The 19260-nt window shown below is 38.7% G+C and overlaps 1 pseudogene; it reads left to right on the top strand.

The window, feature by feature from the left end:
- LOC132839482 (complement C3-like) overlaps positions 1-19260 on the top strand; it is a 49142-nt pseudogene that overhangs the window by 18259 nt on the left and 11623 nt on the right.

Genomic DNA, 19260 nt, shown 5'->3' with positions numbered 1-19260 from the left:
ACTGAGACTTGGGTGGTGTGCCATAAGGACTATACTGACCTTCCTGCTGCAGCACATTAGTCTGTGTTTGTTGCGATTCGGAGACGTTTGTATGTCCACGACCCATCTACCCACGACCCATCTGGCCCATCTGCTTGTTCCGCTAAGTAAGCCTGTGTGTGTTCATGTCCTCTATAGGTAACTCTATTATACTCGAATTTTCTCTACTTTCTTGCCCTGCAGCTGCTTCTAAGGCCTCGGCCTTTCCGCTTTAGCCGCCTCGGCCTCTGCTCTAGCCATCGCAGCAGCGGCCATGATTACAGTCGATGAGCCACGTGAGTTCCGTGACGAACATGATGCATTAGATGCTTGCCTCTGTGATCCAGACTTGCAGCTTGACTTAGACATTGTAGGAGAAAGGTCACTTTATGAGCTGGCTAGATCCCCGCCGTGGAGTTTGATACTGGAGGTTGATCACCGAAGAGCTTTCGTTTTACTATACTGCCCTTTATTTCAAACGCCTTGCTTGAGTATGCAGTCAGATAACGCCCCCCAAAGACGACAAACTCAATAATGCTTTTCAAGATTTACAGCTGTCCATGGAGTAACGTAAAACTGTACAAAATAAAGACAGCAAAGACTCTCCACATTCCTTGTAGCTAGCATCAATTATTTCCAGAAACAGATTGTGCCGTTCACGAAAAGCCCCTCCCACCCAGAGAACATGGCCAATAGTGCTCTCTTTATTCGAATTTGAATATTTAAAGTTAAAATCTGCATATGAAAGGAGGAACACTTTCACGTCAGATGTTTAATTAATGTTTAAAGTAATTTATCTGAAACATGCACATAGATTGTCTTTTACCTTTACCTACTTATTTTTATCTGTGGGACCTGAACATGGATTTTTTTTATTTCTGCTTATACTTTACAGTTAGCAAACATTATTTTACATTATTACAATAAATAAATAATTGAATAAACATTTTCCTCTTTGTTATAACAGTAACATGTTGGTGGCCCCGAACCTGCTGCATGTGGGGACCCCTGAGAAAGTGTTTGTGGAAGTGCAGGATTATAAAGGAGGTAACATCACAGTGAAGATCAGTGTGAAGAACCACCCAAAGAAAACTTCAGAACTGACATCTCAATCAGTCGTCCTCACTGCTGATAAAACTACCAGGCAATTGTAGACATAACGGTACACACACCCACACACACACAATTTATGCGCTCCACATTTCAACTATTTAATTTTTCATGACGCAATTTATCATGCCATATTCCGCAGACATCATTATTGCCGAAGCTTGAAGGCATCATTTCCAGCCTATAATTATTACAGGTCTATCAGTTACTATGTTGGCGATATTATTAGATGTTGTTTATGTGTTTTTGTGAAAATAGTCAGGAGAAAGGGACTGGCTGCTTCAACCAAACAGGATCTTCTCAAAATAGCATAATAAAAGTCAGCTTCTGATATTGCAAGTATATTGGATTTGAACTCTCACACCATGCAGAGAATTATTGTAAAGCAGCATGAAACCAGTACCATGCAGACCATAAAGCACTGCAATCTACCAAGGAAGACTAGCAATTGTTTTGAAAGTAGGATGCAAATCAGCTCAATGTATAACTTCAAAACAGCTTCCAAAGGGCTGTATGAGACATGCAGTGGTCTGGGGCCTCTAATTTCATCTCACACCGCAAGACAATGCCACAGGAGGCTGGATATAGCGGTGGCATTGCAGTAAAGAAATCATTTGTTAGTTCTGTTAACTGCAAAATATGTCTTGTCTTTGCCAAAGAACAAAAAATTCCACATGCTTGTGTTGGATGATGTCTGGTAGGATAATAGGACATCAGGGGTGAAACATGATGGTATGGGGATGCATGTCTGTGACAGGTACTGGAAGGATCTACAAAATTGGTGGCACTTTAAAAACGACCAATACTTGCCCATTTTGCAGAACGTAATGTTTTCAGGTATGGAGGATCAGTTTTAAGATCCAACATGTATTTTCCGACATGATAATGACCCCAAACTCACCATGCAGAACGAAGGCGTTTTTTGCTGCCCAACATTTTGAAATACTCAAGTGACACATTTAATTGAACCTGTAGGGTCATTTAATGCATATTTGCATTTCCAGAATTTGGCAGATGATCTTATTAAGAGGGACTTGCAGATCTCATTGAGGGTTAATGGCCTTGCTCCGGGTCCAACAATGTCAGCTTTGTGGACTTGGGATTGAACTCACAACCTTCCTATTGGTACCCAAACCACTAGGCTCCCTTCACTGCAAAATAAATGATACAATAACATTGGATTCAAAAATATATAAAATCTTTAAATATTAGATATATTGCTTAAATGGGAAAAGAAAAATTCATGTATCAGGGATTTTGCAGGAGTTTTGCATTACACCCATTTAAATCAAATAAATATTTGAACAATTAATAAAAACTCAGCCATAAATAACATCAATAATTGTATTAAGTTAATAGGTACTAATTTTTGAGAATGTAACAAATACCTGTATTAATTTTCACAAAGTTTGCTGCCTCAGTTTTTATTCTCCAGATTGATATGAAGAGTGATCAGATGGATTGCAATTAATTGGGTCACAAGTTGTTCTCATATATTGAGTGTCACCTATTTTATTCCTGATACATTCGATTTTACCAGTAAAGAATCTCATAAAATCCTCACTACTGAACTGTGATGGAATAGTGTGTTCAGATTTCTGGTGTTTTGTTAATCTAGCCACTGTACTAAATAAAAACCTGGGATTGTTCTGGTTATTTTCTATGAGTTTGCTCAGGTGCTCAGCCCTGGCAGCTTTTAGAGCCTGTCTATTGTTGGACATACTTTTCTTATACGCAATTCTAAAAACCTCTAATTTAGTTTTTCTCCACTTTCGCTCTAGGTTACGGGTTTCTCTCTTGAGGGTTTGAGTATGACTATTATACCACGGTTCAAGTGTTTTATCTCTAACCTTCTATAATCTGATTGGGGCAACAGTGTCTAATGTACGAGTGAATGTAGATTTGTGAATCTGTCTTTAGTGGTCGGAATAATAGTTCTACCGCGTCGATAACGTGGTGAGACACAGTTAGTCTGTTCTACAGCTAGTGTGTACATTATAAGGTAGTGGTCTGTGATGCCATCGCTTTGAGGAATGATATCTATATCAGTGACATCTATTCTGTGTGATATTATTAAATCTAGTGTATGATTAAGACGATGTGTTGCTCTAGTGATGTTTTGTTTAAGCCCAAGTGAGTTTAGTAAGTCCATGAATGTGAGTCCTAACGCATCATTTGTGTCATCGACATGAATTGTAATATCTCTTACAATTAATGCTTTATCAAAGCTAACCAATAGGTCAGAAAGAAAATCTGTGAATTCTCTAAGAAAATCGGTGTAGGGCCCTGGGGGTCTGTACATGGTCGCTAGCACAAGAGACATCAGGGATTTTTTCGTTTGCATGTACGATAGTGTAACATTGAGGACGAGCACTTCAAAAGAATTAAATCTATACTGTGTTCTCTGGGTAACAGTAAGGTAATCACTAAAAATAGTGGCGACACCACCTCCACGACCAGTCTGACGAGGCTTGTGCTTATAGATATATCCTGATGGTGTAGACTCATTTAGACAGATGTAGTCATTTGTAGTCACACACGAAGGGTATTTCAGGTAACTTCTTAATTTGAACACTAAAATTAAGTGTGTAATTTTCCTTTGGCTCAGATTCCTGACAATAAGGATTTCTTTAGTGAAGACCCACTGGAGAAGCAGTATGTGTATCTGCAGGCTGAGTTTCCTTCCAAAGTGCTCGAGAAAGTGGTCTTACTATCGTTTCAGTCTGGATACATGTTCATTCAGACAGACAAGAGCATCTACACACCTGGAACAACAGGTAAAACAGTCTGGACTCACTGATGAAATACAAACTGGACTGTAATGTGGCCAAAAGCTAAAGTTATGATGAAGTATGCAGTCCAAATCATCGTCCAGTACAAATATTAAACACATTTAACATTTCCAGCAAAAAAGATTGAAAAAAGCAAATTAGCAAATTTTTGTCCCAGTTCTTTACAGAATCTTCTCACTGACTCCTGATCTGCAGCCTCTTGGCAAGAGTGGAGGAATCTACGTGGAATTCATAGTAAGTGTTCAAACAGCTCAGCTGGGGTTTCACCTACTAAACAGTCAATTTCACCACAAGCTAAAATTACTGTATATTCTGATTTTCTAATCTGCTAATTCATCCATTATGTATTTTTTAAAATATATTAGAGTATCACAAATTATCTTTTCCTTTTTTCCCCCAAGAATCCTCAAGGAATCACAGTTGACAGTGAAACATTAGATCTTAAGGAAGGGACCAATTCATGTTCATACAACATCCCTGGAATTGCCAAGTTAGTCCACTGAATTAAAGCTTCTAATATGAAAGTCATTCCAGATTTTATTGTTTGCATTAATTATATATTGTTATACATAGAGAAAATATTAACATATTTAATCAGAAATACTCTCTTTTTAACAGATCTGGAATATGGACTGTAGCAACACGGTACAAAAACACCCCACAGAGGAACTTCATTGCTGAATTTGAAGTTAAAGAATATGGTACGATTTCTAATTAGACTACAAACATCCCTACTTTTGGTTTGTCTACATGTGTGTTTACATGTTGCTTTTCACTTTGCAGTGCTACCGAGCTTCGAGGTAACATTAAATCCATCAAAACCTTTTTTCTACGTGGATGATAATGATCTTACCATTGATATAACTGCCAAGTAAGTAGAACATGACAAAGACAATAAATGATAACAAATTAAAATAATTTTGCAAGTGAAGTCGCAGTGAGGGCCTAAAATAAATAATGAATACACCACTTAGTTACTGCCCTAGTAAAATATTAAGATACTGAGTGGTCTAATGAAGCAGAGTTAATGTTACAGTTAGCAGAAAATAATTATGGAGACAGAAACTGGAGAAAGATTTCATTCCTAATTGACATTTAGATTTTAACATCGTAAAAGTCCCTATGATTGAGCTGTTACTGTAGCCCAGAAATATAAACCTGTAAATTGCAGCTGTACCACTGTCACAGTTATAGAAAATAAATCAACATTTGTTAATAGTGCTTGTGTAGTTTTTATTTGTCTCTAAGAGATTTTTACTCACATTTTGTTGTGAATAATAATGTCATTATTAATATTTATATTTCTAACTGGGCTAACTCAATGCATGATCTAACGTTTTTGTGAATTATACAGTTACCTGTTTGGAAAAGATGTGAATGGTGTTGCATTTGTGGTGTTTGGCATTAAGAATGATGAGACTAGAACCAGTCTGCCTGCCTCTTTAACCAGAGTACAGGTCAGTTACACATCCTCTAATATTTCACATTATAACATCTGTAAGGAAATAATCACTGATTCGTTCACTCACTACTTAATGTCTTGTATTCACATTTAAACACAAAGTAGGCAGGTCAAAATCCTTGCAAATTATTTATGTATTATTATTTTTTTTAAATAAAACAAAATATTTTGTGTGATTTCTGGCTCCGATAGTTTCTCTGTCTCAGTTCCATCAATCCAGTTCATAACTGGTCTTAACATGTCTGTGGGACTGTGTTTAATCCAACTTTTGTTTGTTTTGGAACCTGCCGACAAGAATTTGCTTAGCACTGCTAGCGTAATTTAGATTTCTGTGACTATTACATGGTCTTTTTTGGTTCTGTGACCATCATATCTGACATATAAAAAACTATTACCTTGCAACATTTGTGTCCAACACAAAGTCACTTCCATATATGGTATCTTAAGTCTGTAACTTAGTGATCCAGCATTAATGTATTCAATGTTAGAGATTTATGCACTTATGTACATTGCTCTGGATAAGGGCGTCTGCCAAATGCTGTAAATGTAAATGTATATGAATATTTTTAATGAATTCTTCTTCTTCTTCTTTCGGCTTTTCCCTTCAGGGGTCGCCACAGCGAATCATCTCTCTCCACTTTACTTTTCGCGTATAAGAAAAGTAATCCATCTTCTGCATCCTCAACACTTGCACCCACTAGCTTCAAATCCTCATTAATTACATCCATATACCTCCTCTTTGGCCTTCCTCTTTGCCTCCTGCCTGGCAGCTCCATGTCCAACATTCTCCTACCAATATACTCACTCTCCCTCCTCTGAACATGTCCAAACCATCTTAATCTCGCCTCCCTAACTTTGTCCCCCAAACGTCCAACATGGGCTGTCCCTCTGATGTACTCGTTCCTAATCCTGTCCAATCTTGTCACACCCAAAGAGAACCTCAACATCTTCAGTTCGGCTACCTCAAGCTCTGACTCCTGTCTCTTCTTCAGTGACACTGTCTCTAAACCATACAGCACGGCCGGTCTCACCACTGTCCTGTACACTTTCCCCTTGATTCTTGCTGATATTTTCCTATCACACAGAACTCCTGACACCTTTCTCCACCCACTCCAACCTGCCTGCACTCGCTTCTTTACTTCTTTCCCACTCTCTCCATTACTCTGGACTGTTGACCCCAAGTACTGAAACTCCTGTACCTTCTTCACCTCTTCACCCTGTAACCTTACTATTCCACTTCCCTCCCTTTCATTCACACACATGTACTCAGTCTTACTACGACTGACTTTCATTCCTCTTCTCTCCAGCGCAAACCTCCACCTCTCCAGGTTTTCCTCCACCTGCTCCCTGCTCTCACTACAGATCACAATGTCATCTGCAAACATCATCGTCCAAGGAGACTCCTGTCTGACCTCCTCTGACAACTGGTCCATCACTATAGCAAACAGGAAGGGGCTCAGAGCCGATCCCTGATGCAGTCCCACCTCCACTGTGAACTCCTCTGTCTGACCTACAGCACACCTCACCACTGTCCTGCTCCTCTCATACATGTCCTGCACCACTCTGACATACTTCTCTGCTACTCCTGATGGCTAATCTAGCCATGGGGGTCAAATCTAGCCATGGGGGTCAATCTAGCCATGGGGGTCGAATCTAGCCATGGGGGTCACAGTCCAGTGACTTCTGTGCCGGTCCCAAGCCCGGATAAATAGAGAGGGTTGCGTCAGGAAGGGCATCCGGCATAAAACATTGCCAAATCTAACCATGCGAGTTGTCAGTAAGAATTTCATACCGGATCGGTCGAGGCCCGGGTTAACAACGACCGCCATCGGCGCCGTTGACCTACAGGGCGCCGGTGGAAATTGGGCTACTGTTGGTCGAAGGAGTAGAGGAGGGAGGAGAGTGCACAGACAGAGAGAGAAGAGGAAAGGTAAGAGTGTAGGACTGAGAATAGGGACTCTGAATGTTGGTACTATGACAGGGAAAGGTAGAGAGCTGGCTGATATGATGGAGAGAAGGAAGGTGGATATACTGTGTGTACAGGAGACCAAGTGGAAGGGTAGCAAGGCTCGTAGTATAGGAGCAGGATTCAAGTTTTATTATGGTTTATTATGTTTTATTATGGTGTGGATAGTAAGAGAAATGGGGTAGGTGTGGTCCTGAAGGAGGAGTTTGTGAGGAATGTTCTGGAGGTGAAGAGAGTGTCAGACAGGGTGATGAGTCTGAAGTTAGAGATTGAAGGGGTGATGTTGAATGTTGTTAGTGGTTATGCCCCACAGGTAGGTTGTGAGTTAGAGGAGAAAGAGAGATTCTGGTGTGAATTCGATGAGGTGATTGAGAGTATTCCCACGGGTGAGAGAGTGGTGATAGGAGCGGATTTTAATGGACATGTTGGTGAGGGGAACACAGGTGATGAGGAGGTGATGGGCAAGTTTGGAGTTAAGGAAAGGAACCTTGAAGGACAGATGGTAGTAGACTTTGCTAAGAGGATGGACATGGCTGTGGTTAACACGTATTTTCAGAAGAGGGAGGAACATAGAGTGACTTACAAGAGTGGAGGTAGGAGAACACAGGTAGACTACATCCTTTGTAGAAGAGGCAATCTGAAAGAGATTAGTGACTGTAAAGTGGTAGTGGGAGAGAGTGTAGCCAGACAGCATAGGATGGTGGTGTGTAGGATGACTCTGATGGTCTGTAAGAGGAAGAGGTCAAAGATAGAGAAGAAAACTAAGTGGTGGAAGCTGAAAAAGGAGGAATGTTGTGAGGAATTTAGACAGAAGTTGAGGCAGGCTCTGGGTGGTCAGGTAGTGCTGCCGGATGACTGGGAAACTACAGCAGAAGTGATCAGGGAGACAGGGAGAAAGGTGCTGGGTGTGTCATCTGGAAGGAGGAAAGAAGATAAGGAGACTTGGTGGTGGAATGAGGAAGTTCAGGATAGTATACAGAGGAAGAGATTAGCCAAGAAGAAGTGGGATATGGACAGGACTGAAGAGAATAGACAGGAATACAAGGAGTTACAGCGCAGAGTGAAGAGGGAGGTGTCTAAGGCCAAGCAGAAGGCATATGATGAGTTGTACACTAGGTTAGACACTAGAGAAGGAGAGAAGGACTTGTACAGGTTAGCTAGACAGAGGGATCGAGATGGGAAGGATGTGCAGCAAGTTAGAATTATTAAGGATAGAGATGGAAGGGTGCTCACAAGTGAGGAGAGTGTACAGAGGAGATGGAAGGAATACTTTGAGGAGCTGATGAATGAGGAAAATCAGAGGGAAAAAAGAGTAGAAGGGGTGAACTCTGTGGAACAGGAAGTAGATAAGATTAGAAAGGATGAAGTCAGGAAGGCCTTGAAGAGGATGAAAAGTGGAAAGGCAGTTGGTCCTGACGACATCCCGGTAGAGGTCTGGAAGTGTCTAGGAGAGGCAGCAGTGGAATTTTTAACTAGTTTGTTCAACAGGGTATTAGAAAGTGAGAGGATGCCTGAGGAATGGAGAAGGAGTGTGTTAGTGCCGATCTTTAAGAATAAGGGTGACGTGCAGAGTTGCAGCAACTATAGGGGGATAAAGTTGATGAGCCATACAATGAAGTTGTGGGAAAGAGTAGTGGAAGCTAGGTTAAGGAAGGTGGTGGAAATTTGTGAGCAGCAGTATGGCTTCATGCCGAGAAAGAGCACAACAGATGCAATTTTTGCTCTGAGAATGTTGATGGAGAAGTATAGGGATGGTCAGAGGGAGTTGCACTGTGTGTTTGTAGACTTAGAGAAAGCGTATGACAGGGTGCCAAGAGAAGAGCTGTCATATATGAATATTTTTAATGAATTAATTACAAATAATGCAGCACCCTTTCATAGCTGTATTTGAGTGTGTTTAAAACACATTATCTGTTCATTCCCAATGATGTATTTATATATGGTTAGTAGTTTTAAGTTCAAGTTTGTCGTGTGTACAAAATTTCCAGGACAATTGTACATTACTAATACTACTCACGTGTAGAATTTTATGTTACACATAGATCATTAATGGAGAGGGACGTGCTGAGCTCACTAAAGAGATGATCCTACGCTCCTTCCCTGATATTAATCAACTGGTCAGAAGCTTTTTGTACATTTCTGTCAGTGTTATAACTGAGACTGGTAAGATCCCAGCAATTGTGTATGTATGTATGTATGTATGTATATAGATCTTTTCAGCTGTCATTTATCATTAATAATATTTCAGGTAGTGAAATTGTTGAAGCACAGAAGGGGGGCATTCAAATTGTGACATCACCCTACACCATCCAGTTCAAAAGAACCCCAAAATTCTTCCATCCAGGAATGTCTTTCGATGTCACAGTATGCATGCCTTTATACCTAATGCAAGCTCTTTACAATCTTACAACTGATAAATGATTTAAATATTTGCTGAAACACCAGATAAGTGTAATCCCAGTTAGTCCCATTGAACTACATCGATTACAATGTATGTCTGATCTGGATTTGAAAAGGTTTATGTGACCAATCCGGACGAGTCACCTGCTGTAAATGTGGACATACTGATCCAGCCTGGTGAGGTTAAGGCTCGAACAAAGACTAACGGCATGGCCAAGGCCATTGTGAACACCCACGGAGGAGATAAGCCACTACATATCACTGTGAGTCATGTAAAATAGGGTTTTATGGTGAAAATGTAATGACTGCATATCAACTTGTGTTTATATCATAAATATAATAGAACTGGAATTATCAGGAAACATAATATTTAAAAGTCCTAGCTTATAAAAAAAAAATCATAGGCCAAACTGGTAAACCATCTTTTCAGTTGCCAAGATGTTTGTCAAAAGTATTAAAGCATTTTAGACTAAACTAAAATGATTTTGCCATATAACCAGGCGAGAACCTTATCCCAAGGCATACCTGATAAAAGACAAGCTGAAAACAAGATGACTGCTCAACCTTACACCACCAAAGGAGGCTCTGGCAATTACCTACATTTAAGTGTAGATGCTGCAGAACTGAAAATTGGTGATCAGTTGAACATCGATGTAATCTTCAAAACTGCTGTCCCCAATCAAGATGTAACTTATCTGGTTGGTATCTCTTACATATACTGTACATTTAAAGATCTTGGTGGTATTGTGAAGTAGTTCTACTGGCTTGTGTATTACACTAATAATAATGCCAAGCCTGTGGCTAGACCTAAAACTTAAACTGAACTTTGGTAACTAAAAATAACTTGGTTGATTTTCTTTGTGTTAGATCCTTAGTAAAGGACAGATTGTACAAGGACACAAGTTTATAAGAATGGGAAACCTGGCAGCTACTCTGTCTCTACCGGTCACCAAGGACTTGCTTCCCTCATTTCAAGTGGTTGCGTATTACCACGTAGGATCCTCAGAAGTTGTGTCTGACTCCATCTGGGTCGACGTGACTGACACATGCATGGGAACGGTAGGCAATCTGATTCCTTCTCAAACTAAGTTAAAATATTATACTGAATATAATAACTTGTATTCTTGTAAGTTCAGGAGTACATCAGGATTGTAGGGAGTTACACACACAAAATACACTCTGTGGCCAGAAGTATTGCGTTCACTGGAACATTCACTGGCCAAAAGAAGTTCCAGCAAGATATGTCCCTGTGCACAAAGCACGCTCTATGAAGACATGGTGTGTTAAAGTTGGAGTTGAACAACCAACCAAACAACTAACCAGGCCTGCACATATCCTAGAGGATTCACAGATGTCATTGGTGGTTCCACTAATCACTGAAATAAAATGTGATGCGTATCTTTCTCTCTCTCTCGTTTTATTATTTATTTCTTTTTTAATTAAATTGAGTCTGTGCTGAATTGATTTTGTTTTCTTTGGAAGTTTACTGATTGGAAACATGAGTTCTTGTAAAATACTTCTTGTCCTGCACCTTGGTTGTCAAATATGTTGTGCAGCAAGCTAGGATCTGTGTTGAGATAGTGGAAGAAACTACTAATTGACATAGATCTCTTACCATGCACTCCTGTCCAAATTCGTCTTGGACATGACTTCTGCCAAGACTGCTTTCTACAAGGAAAATCTTAAAGCTTCTGCTTCAAGCTTTATCCTCCCTGACCACTAAAGAATTTGCCTCCTTTCATGAAAAGATTAAGAAAATCTGCCAGACCATCACTCTGCCAGACAAAACACTTGCCTATGAACACTTCCGGGTGAACGCTGGCGCTATTAGCTGCTGCTGCTCTGGTAAGAAATTTTAAAAACTTTTAGTGATTCATAATCGTCCTGCACTTATGAATGCATGGATGCATCTATGAACTGTTTTAAAATCGATTTAAGGAGTCTGACTTCTGTATCCATGCTGATTCGGCGGGTTTGTACGCTGGTTGATCTACCTGCGTACAAACCCGCTTCCTTGACACCTCTTCCTTGATTATACTTAAATACATGCTTACTAATATTTGCCATATATTTTCGATTTATTTTCGAAAAATCTCTACTTCCTCCCATCAGGGTTTGGGACAACAGAAACTGATGGTTTCCTTAGTCTTTATTAGTAAATCAGAATTGATTTATTCATTGATGGACTCTTCAAAGCACATTTGTAGGTCACATTAAATAAGGTGGTCTGCCAAATGCCTTAAATGAGTTCAAATCTGAGGACTACCAACCTGCTACTGTTTAACCTTTAACTGCTCAGCTGTATGAATGAGATAAATGTAAGTTATACTGCATAAGGGTTTCTGCCAAATGTCATAAATGTTAATATACTACTTTATTTCCTTTAGTCTGCACTTGATTAGCTTACAATAAGATATTACATTGTTTGCCTAGTCAGTTTCCAGCCAATCAAAAAAATCAGAATAGGTAGAGCACTGCAGCTTCTATTTGCCCAGTGGGTTAGGTAAGGAATTTGTCCACCCCTAATGTATTTGTTTTCTCCCTTTCTTTTTCATATTTTTTATGCAATATAGCTGACACTGGATATAAAAAAGAGGAAAAAGAATACTTTTAAGCCTGGTGAAGAATTTCAACTCACTGTTACCGGGATCCAAAAGCCAAGGTTGGTCTGGTAGCAGTGGATAAAGCTGTCTTTGTCCTCAACAAGAACAAACTCACACAGACTAAGGTCAGTAATATCTGGCAGCATTTTTTAATTCTATTATTAACCATGTATCTTATGGACTCATGATTTAAGTTTTTCTCAGGAATCAGGTAAAGGCACAAAACGGTGTCCTGGCTAATCTAATATTAATAGAGAAAATACATTGTACATATCTACATAACATGTACTTTTCCATCAACAGATCTGGGACATTATTGAGAAGCATGACACTGGCTGTACAGCAGGCAGTGGCAAAGACAGTATGGAGGTTTTCTATGATGCAGGTCTACTGTTTGAGTCTGATAAATTAGGTGGCACCAATGAAAGAACAGGTAAAAGTATTTTATTTTTAAATAAAAAATAACATTAAAAAAATTCAATCAAACAGGGTAACATCCATGCCTGATAATTCTCCTGCCATTCACCAGAAGAAGCCTTTACCTGAGTATTGACACTTCTGCAACACTCTTCTTCAAAATTAAGACTATATTTATACTACTTTAAGCTATGTTGTTTTTCAAAGAAACGTCAACTCACCCTGCATTACCAAGCCATGTTATTTTCTCTATAGTGTTTTTTCCTGTGTATTATCGTTTTGCCTGTCGCTTTTCCCTTGCCCTTTTGGGATGTTTGCTGAACTGATTCTTCTGGTTTTGGATACTAGCTGCCTGTTTATACTTACCCTGTTTTTGCCTAACATTTTGGATTTATTCTGCCCTGGATTTTTATTAAACTGTTTTATTCTGCACATGGATTCTACATCTCAATCATTATAGGATACTTCACCTACAATGGACCTAGTGTATGTACAACAGTTGGAAGCTATGGTCACCCAACAAGGACAAGCTAACAGGATCAGCTTGTTAACCTACAAGCCACCAACACCTGCTTGCTACAAGCTCTCGCTGCCCCCACCACACCATGAATAAGGTGGTGTGTATGACACTCCCAGAAAAATTGGACTGTGGTTCACAGACATGTAAGGGCTTCCTCCCGCAATGTGAAGTTTTTCCAGCACTAGGCTGTCTATTGACAGGACACGTCAAATGTGCTTACTTTCTATATGCCCAAAAAGTCTTGAACATAGACAGCATCCAGCCTCACACCATTTTAGTGCATCCTGGGTTATCAGCCATCACTGTTCCACTGCTTGGAAAAGCGATCAAATATACCAATGGAGAGGTATGGGAAAGTGCTCATGTGCACATTCAAAGGCAGTACATAGTGCGACACCAAGTACACCCCATATCAAACAGGAAAAATGCGGTTACCTACAGATTGGAGTTACCAGCAGACTACCATATTTCTCTATCCTACCATGTCTCCCTCCTAAAACCCACAAACGTGTAGCCCCGCAGACAGCCACATTATGCCACCACTACCCATCGCAATAGATGGCATGATGGCATGTGTGATTCACACAATTCTGGACACCAGCAGGAGGAGAGGGCAGTTGCAATACCTGGTTGCCTGGGAGAGATACAGTCCCGAAGAAAAGATCATGGGTCAACACCCAAGACATTCTTGACCCAGCTCACAGAATTCCATGCCACTGACCCTGATCAACCAGGCCTTAGACCCTGGGGCAGCCAAGAAGAATTATGTGTATTTTATGGGGGGGGTTCGGTAACATCCACGCCTGATAATTCTCCTCCCATTCATCAGAGGGATCCTTTGTGTGAATATTGAAACATCTGGTACACGACGTGTAGGTATGTATGGGCAAACTATAAAGAAAAAAAAAAAGAAAGACCACTCTGGTGAAAAGAACATCGCAAGGATTTTGTTGCCAGAGGAATAAGGCTTTTATTCTCATGCAATAACAGCCTGAGCCGGTCTACAGAGCGACTCCCGATCTAACTCATTGCAACCAATATATAGGTTGCCCACATCATCCTAAACATCATCCCAACATCTGTTTCATGTCTAGGGCCCCCACGACTATACGAACTGTGGGGCCACTCTTCCTAGGTCTAGGCTATATCGCCATATATGCTTACATTCCAATGCAAATAAATTGGACACATTAAGCTAAAATATACCATACATGTGGTCCATATCACCCACATTCCTGTGTGCACACACAGACACCTAGCTAATTTCATTGCTGATATTGTTTCTACACGATGAATAAAATTATTCTACATACACTACAGGATTAGCAAATTTACTTATACTACATTCAAAGTTATGTTGCTTTGCAGATTTTCTCTATGCTGTGTTTTCCTGTGTATTACCTTTTTGCCTGTTATTTTGGTTTTCACTTTTGCCCTCACTGTTTTAAAACATTAATCAACAGCAATTAATGAGATGAAGCAATTACCGTTACCATGCTAAAGTGAATTATTATCTACTTTTAAAGCATATCAACAGGACTTTAACAAAAAATTCTCTGAAAAGTTCACCATATCATGCTTCAAAATCTAATGGAAACCCTTCCCAAAGGAGTGGAGGTTTTTAAAACAACAAAACAGGACTAAATCTAGAATGGATGTTTTAACAAGCACATGGTGTAATGACCAGGGGTCCATAAATATTAGGCCATATAATTTTTGCTTTTCTTTGTTAAATGACAGTTAGATTATGTGGTGTATCTCTCAAGGTCATGTGAATGAGCTGATACTATAGAAATGATAAGAAATTAGAATAAACACATAAATATATCATTTTTATTTGCAGCTGGTACCGAAAATTAACATCTTACCAATATGAAAATCCAGAATTGAACAGTGATGCGATACAAACTGATAACATATTAAAGAGGTACAAAATTATGGGGGAAAAACTACAGGTATAGACTTCAGTTACAAGTTGTTTCATTCTGAGAATTTCCTTTTTTTAATAGCTCCTGAGTGTCCTACACCACTGAAGAGAAAACGGAGAGCAGAGACTCTACTCCAGGTTACCCAAACACTGAGTAAGAAGCTAGACGTATTTTTCACCTATTTTGTTTACTTATGTAGTCATTAAAATAACACTTGCCACACATTTTCTGTTAAAAAAACAATATAGATAGATAGATAGACTGACAGGCAGACGGACGGATTTAAATTTCTCATTGCCGATTTTTACCATTTACCCTTTTTAAGTTTCTAAATACAACAGTGAACAGAAGAAATGCTGTGCAGACGGACTGAGGCAGAACAGGCTGGGCTACACATGTGAACGGAGAGCGTCATTCATTTTGGATGGTGCAGAGTGTGTCAAGGCCTTCCTGGACTGCTGTAACGAGATCCAAAAACGCAAAGATGAGCAAAAAGACTTGTTGCTTTTGGCTCGCAGTAAGAACCTACTTTGTTGTAATGAGTTATTAGAGATTTTTAAAATAATAATAATAATAATAATAATAATAATAATAATATTAATAATAGTTAAAATGTAATTAAATTTGAGCTTTATTTTTTTTTATTTCTAGTGTTTACTAGATAAGCATAAATGATGATGATGATAATAATAATAATAATAATAATAATAATAATAATAATAATAATAATAATAATAATAATAATAAATATACCAATATACCAAAGCACAAAAAAACAGTTACATGCAATGGTATTCACTTCTCCACAATGTTGAATGTTTGCTTCTTGTCCAAGGCATAATTTACAAACATAAATTTGTTCAGGTGAAGATGATGATGATGAATTCATAAGCTCTGATGATATTATCCCTCGAACAAATTTCCGTGAGAGCTGGATGTGGAAGAGCATTGACCTGCCAGATTGTGAAGAAAACATTCCATGGTAATTGCAATAATCCAGGATTTTTATTATTACTACATGCTTAAAGAAACTTGGTAGTACTATTCAGATCTGCTCTTTCCCCTGTAGTGATCAAACAAGCCTCACCTTGGAGAAAGACAATGTCTTAAACTCTATTACTACCTGGCAAGTCCTAGTCATCAGTATGTCCAAGACCCATGGTCAGTCCCGTATCATTTTAACATATGAAGTAGAGTGATGCATCTAAAATCTAAAACAGACACCTGCATATGTTGAATGGAATATGAAGCATATTTTTTACCATGTAGGCATCTGTGTAGCTGATCCCTATGAAATGACAGTGGAAAAGGATTTCTTTGTGGATCTCAGGCTACCTTACTCAGCAGTTCGCAATGAACAACTAGAAATCAAGGCTGTTCTGCATAACTTCTCCAGTGAGAACATGAAGGTATGTTTAGTGTTGTCTGCAGATACACATAAAAATAAAATAAAACTTTATTTCACAAGTTCATGGAAACAGGGTGGTGCACTGTAGTTTTACTGTGTAGTTGTTCTTCACATACATTTTATACAGGTTCTCTGATGCACAATGTCCTTTGATAAATCAATATAAAGTCTGTCTTGATTTCTGCATCACCCGACAGTTCCAGGCTCTGGATACACAGCCACCTAGTCCAGGATAAAATTTAATTGCTTTATGAATCTTTATGAATGAAACTGCCACATAATCCACTTCATAACTCATATTTTTGTCTGCTTCCTAACCTATTGCCTATTTTCTCCTCACACTGATGACATCTGTTGGACTTCCTCTTTCCACCAGGTGCGAGTGGATTTCTTTGAGACAGAGCATATTTGTAGCGCAGCCAGTAAAAAGAAGAAATACCGTACAATAGTTAATGTTGAAGCCGAGTCCACCATTTCCATCCCTTATGTGATTATTCCCATGGAACTGGGGAAACATGTCATAGAGGTGAAGGCTGCTAGTTCATCACTTAGTGATGGAGTACTAAAAACCCTGAAGGTGGTGGTGAGTATGAGCAGATTATACAGTATGTGAATGATTTAGCTAAACCCTTAACAAGCATGGGCTAAATGTTAAAGTACTAGTTATTTGGTGCTGAAAAAACATTGAAACACAAACATTATTATAGATGTGAGGAAAGAAATATAAAAAAAATATATTATATGATACTATGATGCAATCAAATTCACTGCTTAGATCAACATAAGGTCTGAATCTGTTTTCCCTTCCTCAGTCAGAAGGTGTGCTAACTGAACTCCCAGAACAAAATTTGGAATTAAATCCCTCTAAAGTACCTGGTGAGATCTTCTATATTCTGTACTTAAGCAACAGCAAACACTTCATGATTTTTCTCCCTATTTGTTTAAGAATTTATTCCACAAAAAATGTTTCTACATTTTATATGCTTAAATAAGTTTTAATTTATTACTATTTCTGTTATTCTTTCTGTTTGTTTTTTTTTTAGGTGGCATTCAAGTTGTGCATATGAAGACTGATATACCACCTGGGAAGATTCCAAACTCTGAAGCACAAACTTATATCACTGTGGCTGGTATAAAATCTAACAAATTAATATAGGCCAATATTGACCAATTCAAGTTTTGTCACCTAAGGTTCATTTTAAATGTCATTCCCATCATATACTCATATACAGTGGCATAGTTTTATGTAAATCACAAGAGGACAGAGATGTTATCAATCTTAGCATTAATGGGCCAGAACGTCAATAATGGTTCTTCCAGGAATAAGAAAATTAAAAACTTAAGGTGTTACAGGGGTGTCTGAGCTATTTTTATTTACAATTGCCTGGAAGACAGATTTAAACAGAAAAAAATCCTTTCGTTATACTGATGTATACAGAGAGTTCCACTCAACATACTGTACACATTTTTTTTTTTTTAGTGGACACAATACACCATCTTTTCTGATTCAGGAACATGCATCTATGTCATCATATAAATTACCTGCTTACTACTAGTAGCTTTTTGGACGATAGGTAAGCAACATGATTGTTTGATGAGGTAATCCGCAATGCTGATGGCTTTGCGGATTCAACATGTGGTGTAAATTTTTGCGATGGAAGGAAGAGAGACTGACTTTCTCAGGTGCCCTCACTATCCACTTCAGGGTCTTGTGGTCCGAGACAGACAGTTCCTAAACCAGTCAGTAATACAGCTGCTCAGGACGTTCGCAATAGAGCCCCCTGTAGTCAGGATAGGGGATTTTCTCTCCATGTTCTCCTGAAGAAAACAACCATCTCTTTTGTCCATGTTCAGAGACAGTTTGTTAGCTCAACATCAAGCTGTTGCCTGCATCTCCTTCTCTCTGTATGCTAACTCAAGGCATAATCAGTACTTGTCAGATATTCCTGCAGCTCATTTAATGTGGATAATTTTTGTCTTGTCATTTTATACATTTTGAGGGACATCCTGATGTTTTGTAATGTTGCCATTAGTCCTGATCAACAGCTTTCCACATATGAGATAGTATGTATGATTTGTTAGCTCTTTGCAGAGCATGGCTTCAGCAGTCGGACAAAACCAACTGCAACATGCTTATTTATGGATAATAATAATAATAATAATAATAATAATAATAATAATAATAATAATAATAATAATAATTTCACTGATGACAGTTGTATGAAACTTACTTTGAATATGAGATTGAATGAATTAGGTCCATTCTGAACACATCCACAACATATAAAAATATATATAAATGGGTGTGAACAATTATGCAACCAGATTATTGTAACTTTTCCCCCCCATTTAATTTTAATACATTGTAAAAACATTTACTGCCAATTTATCCTGGTTTTATTTAATTATGAATCTCTATATATTAATTATCTACCCCTTTTCTACTCCCCTTTCTCTGCAGCTTATTTTTTATTGTTTTGCGTAATAATGGACTCAGGGCTGGGAAAAGATGGAAACACTCACAATTCTCCTCCCATAATTATTTTATTGTATCGTTATTTGTATTTTATCTTTGGGGGGCAGTCGTGGCCTAATGGTTAGAGAGTTTGACTCCTAACCCTAAGGTTGGGGGTTCG

This window comes from Tachysurus vachellii, chromosome 24 (assembly GCF_030014155.1).
Source record: "Tachysurus vachellii isolate PV-2020 chromosome 24, HZAU_Pvac_v1, whole genome shotgun sequence".
Classification (NCBI taxonomy): Eukaryota; Metazoa; Chordata; class Actinopteri; order Siluriformes; family Bagridae; genus Tachysurus; species Tachysurus vachellii.
The sequence above is the reverse complement of the archived record's forward strand: the minus strand, read 5'-3'. Positions and strand labels throughout refer to the sequence as shown.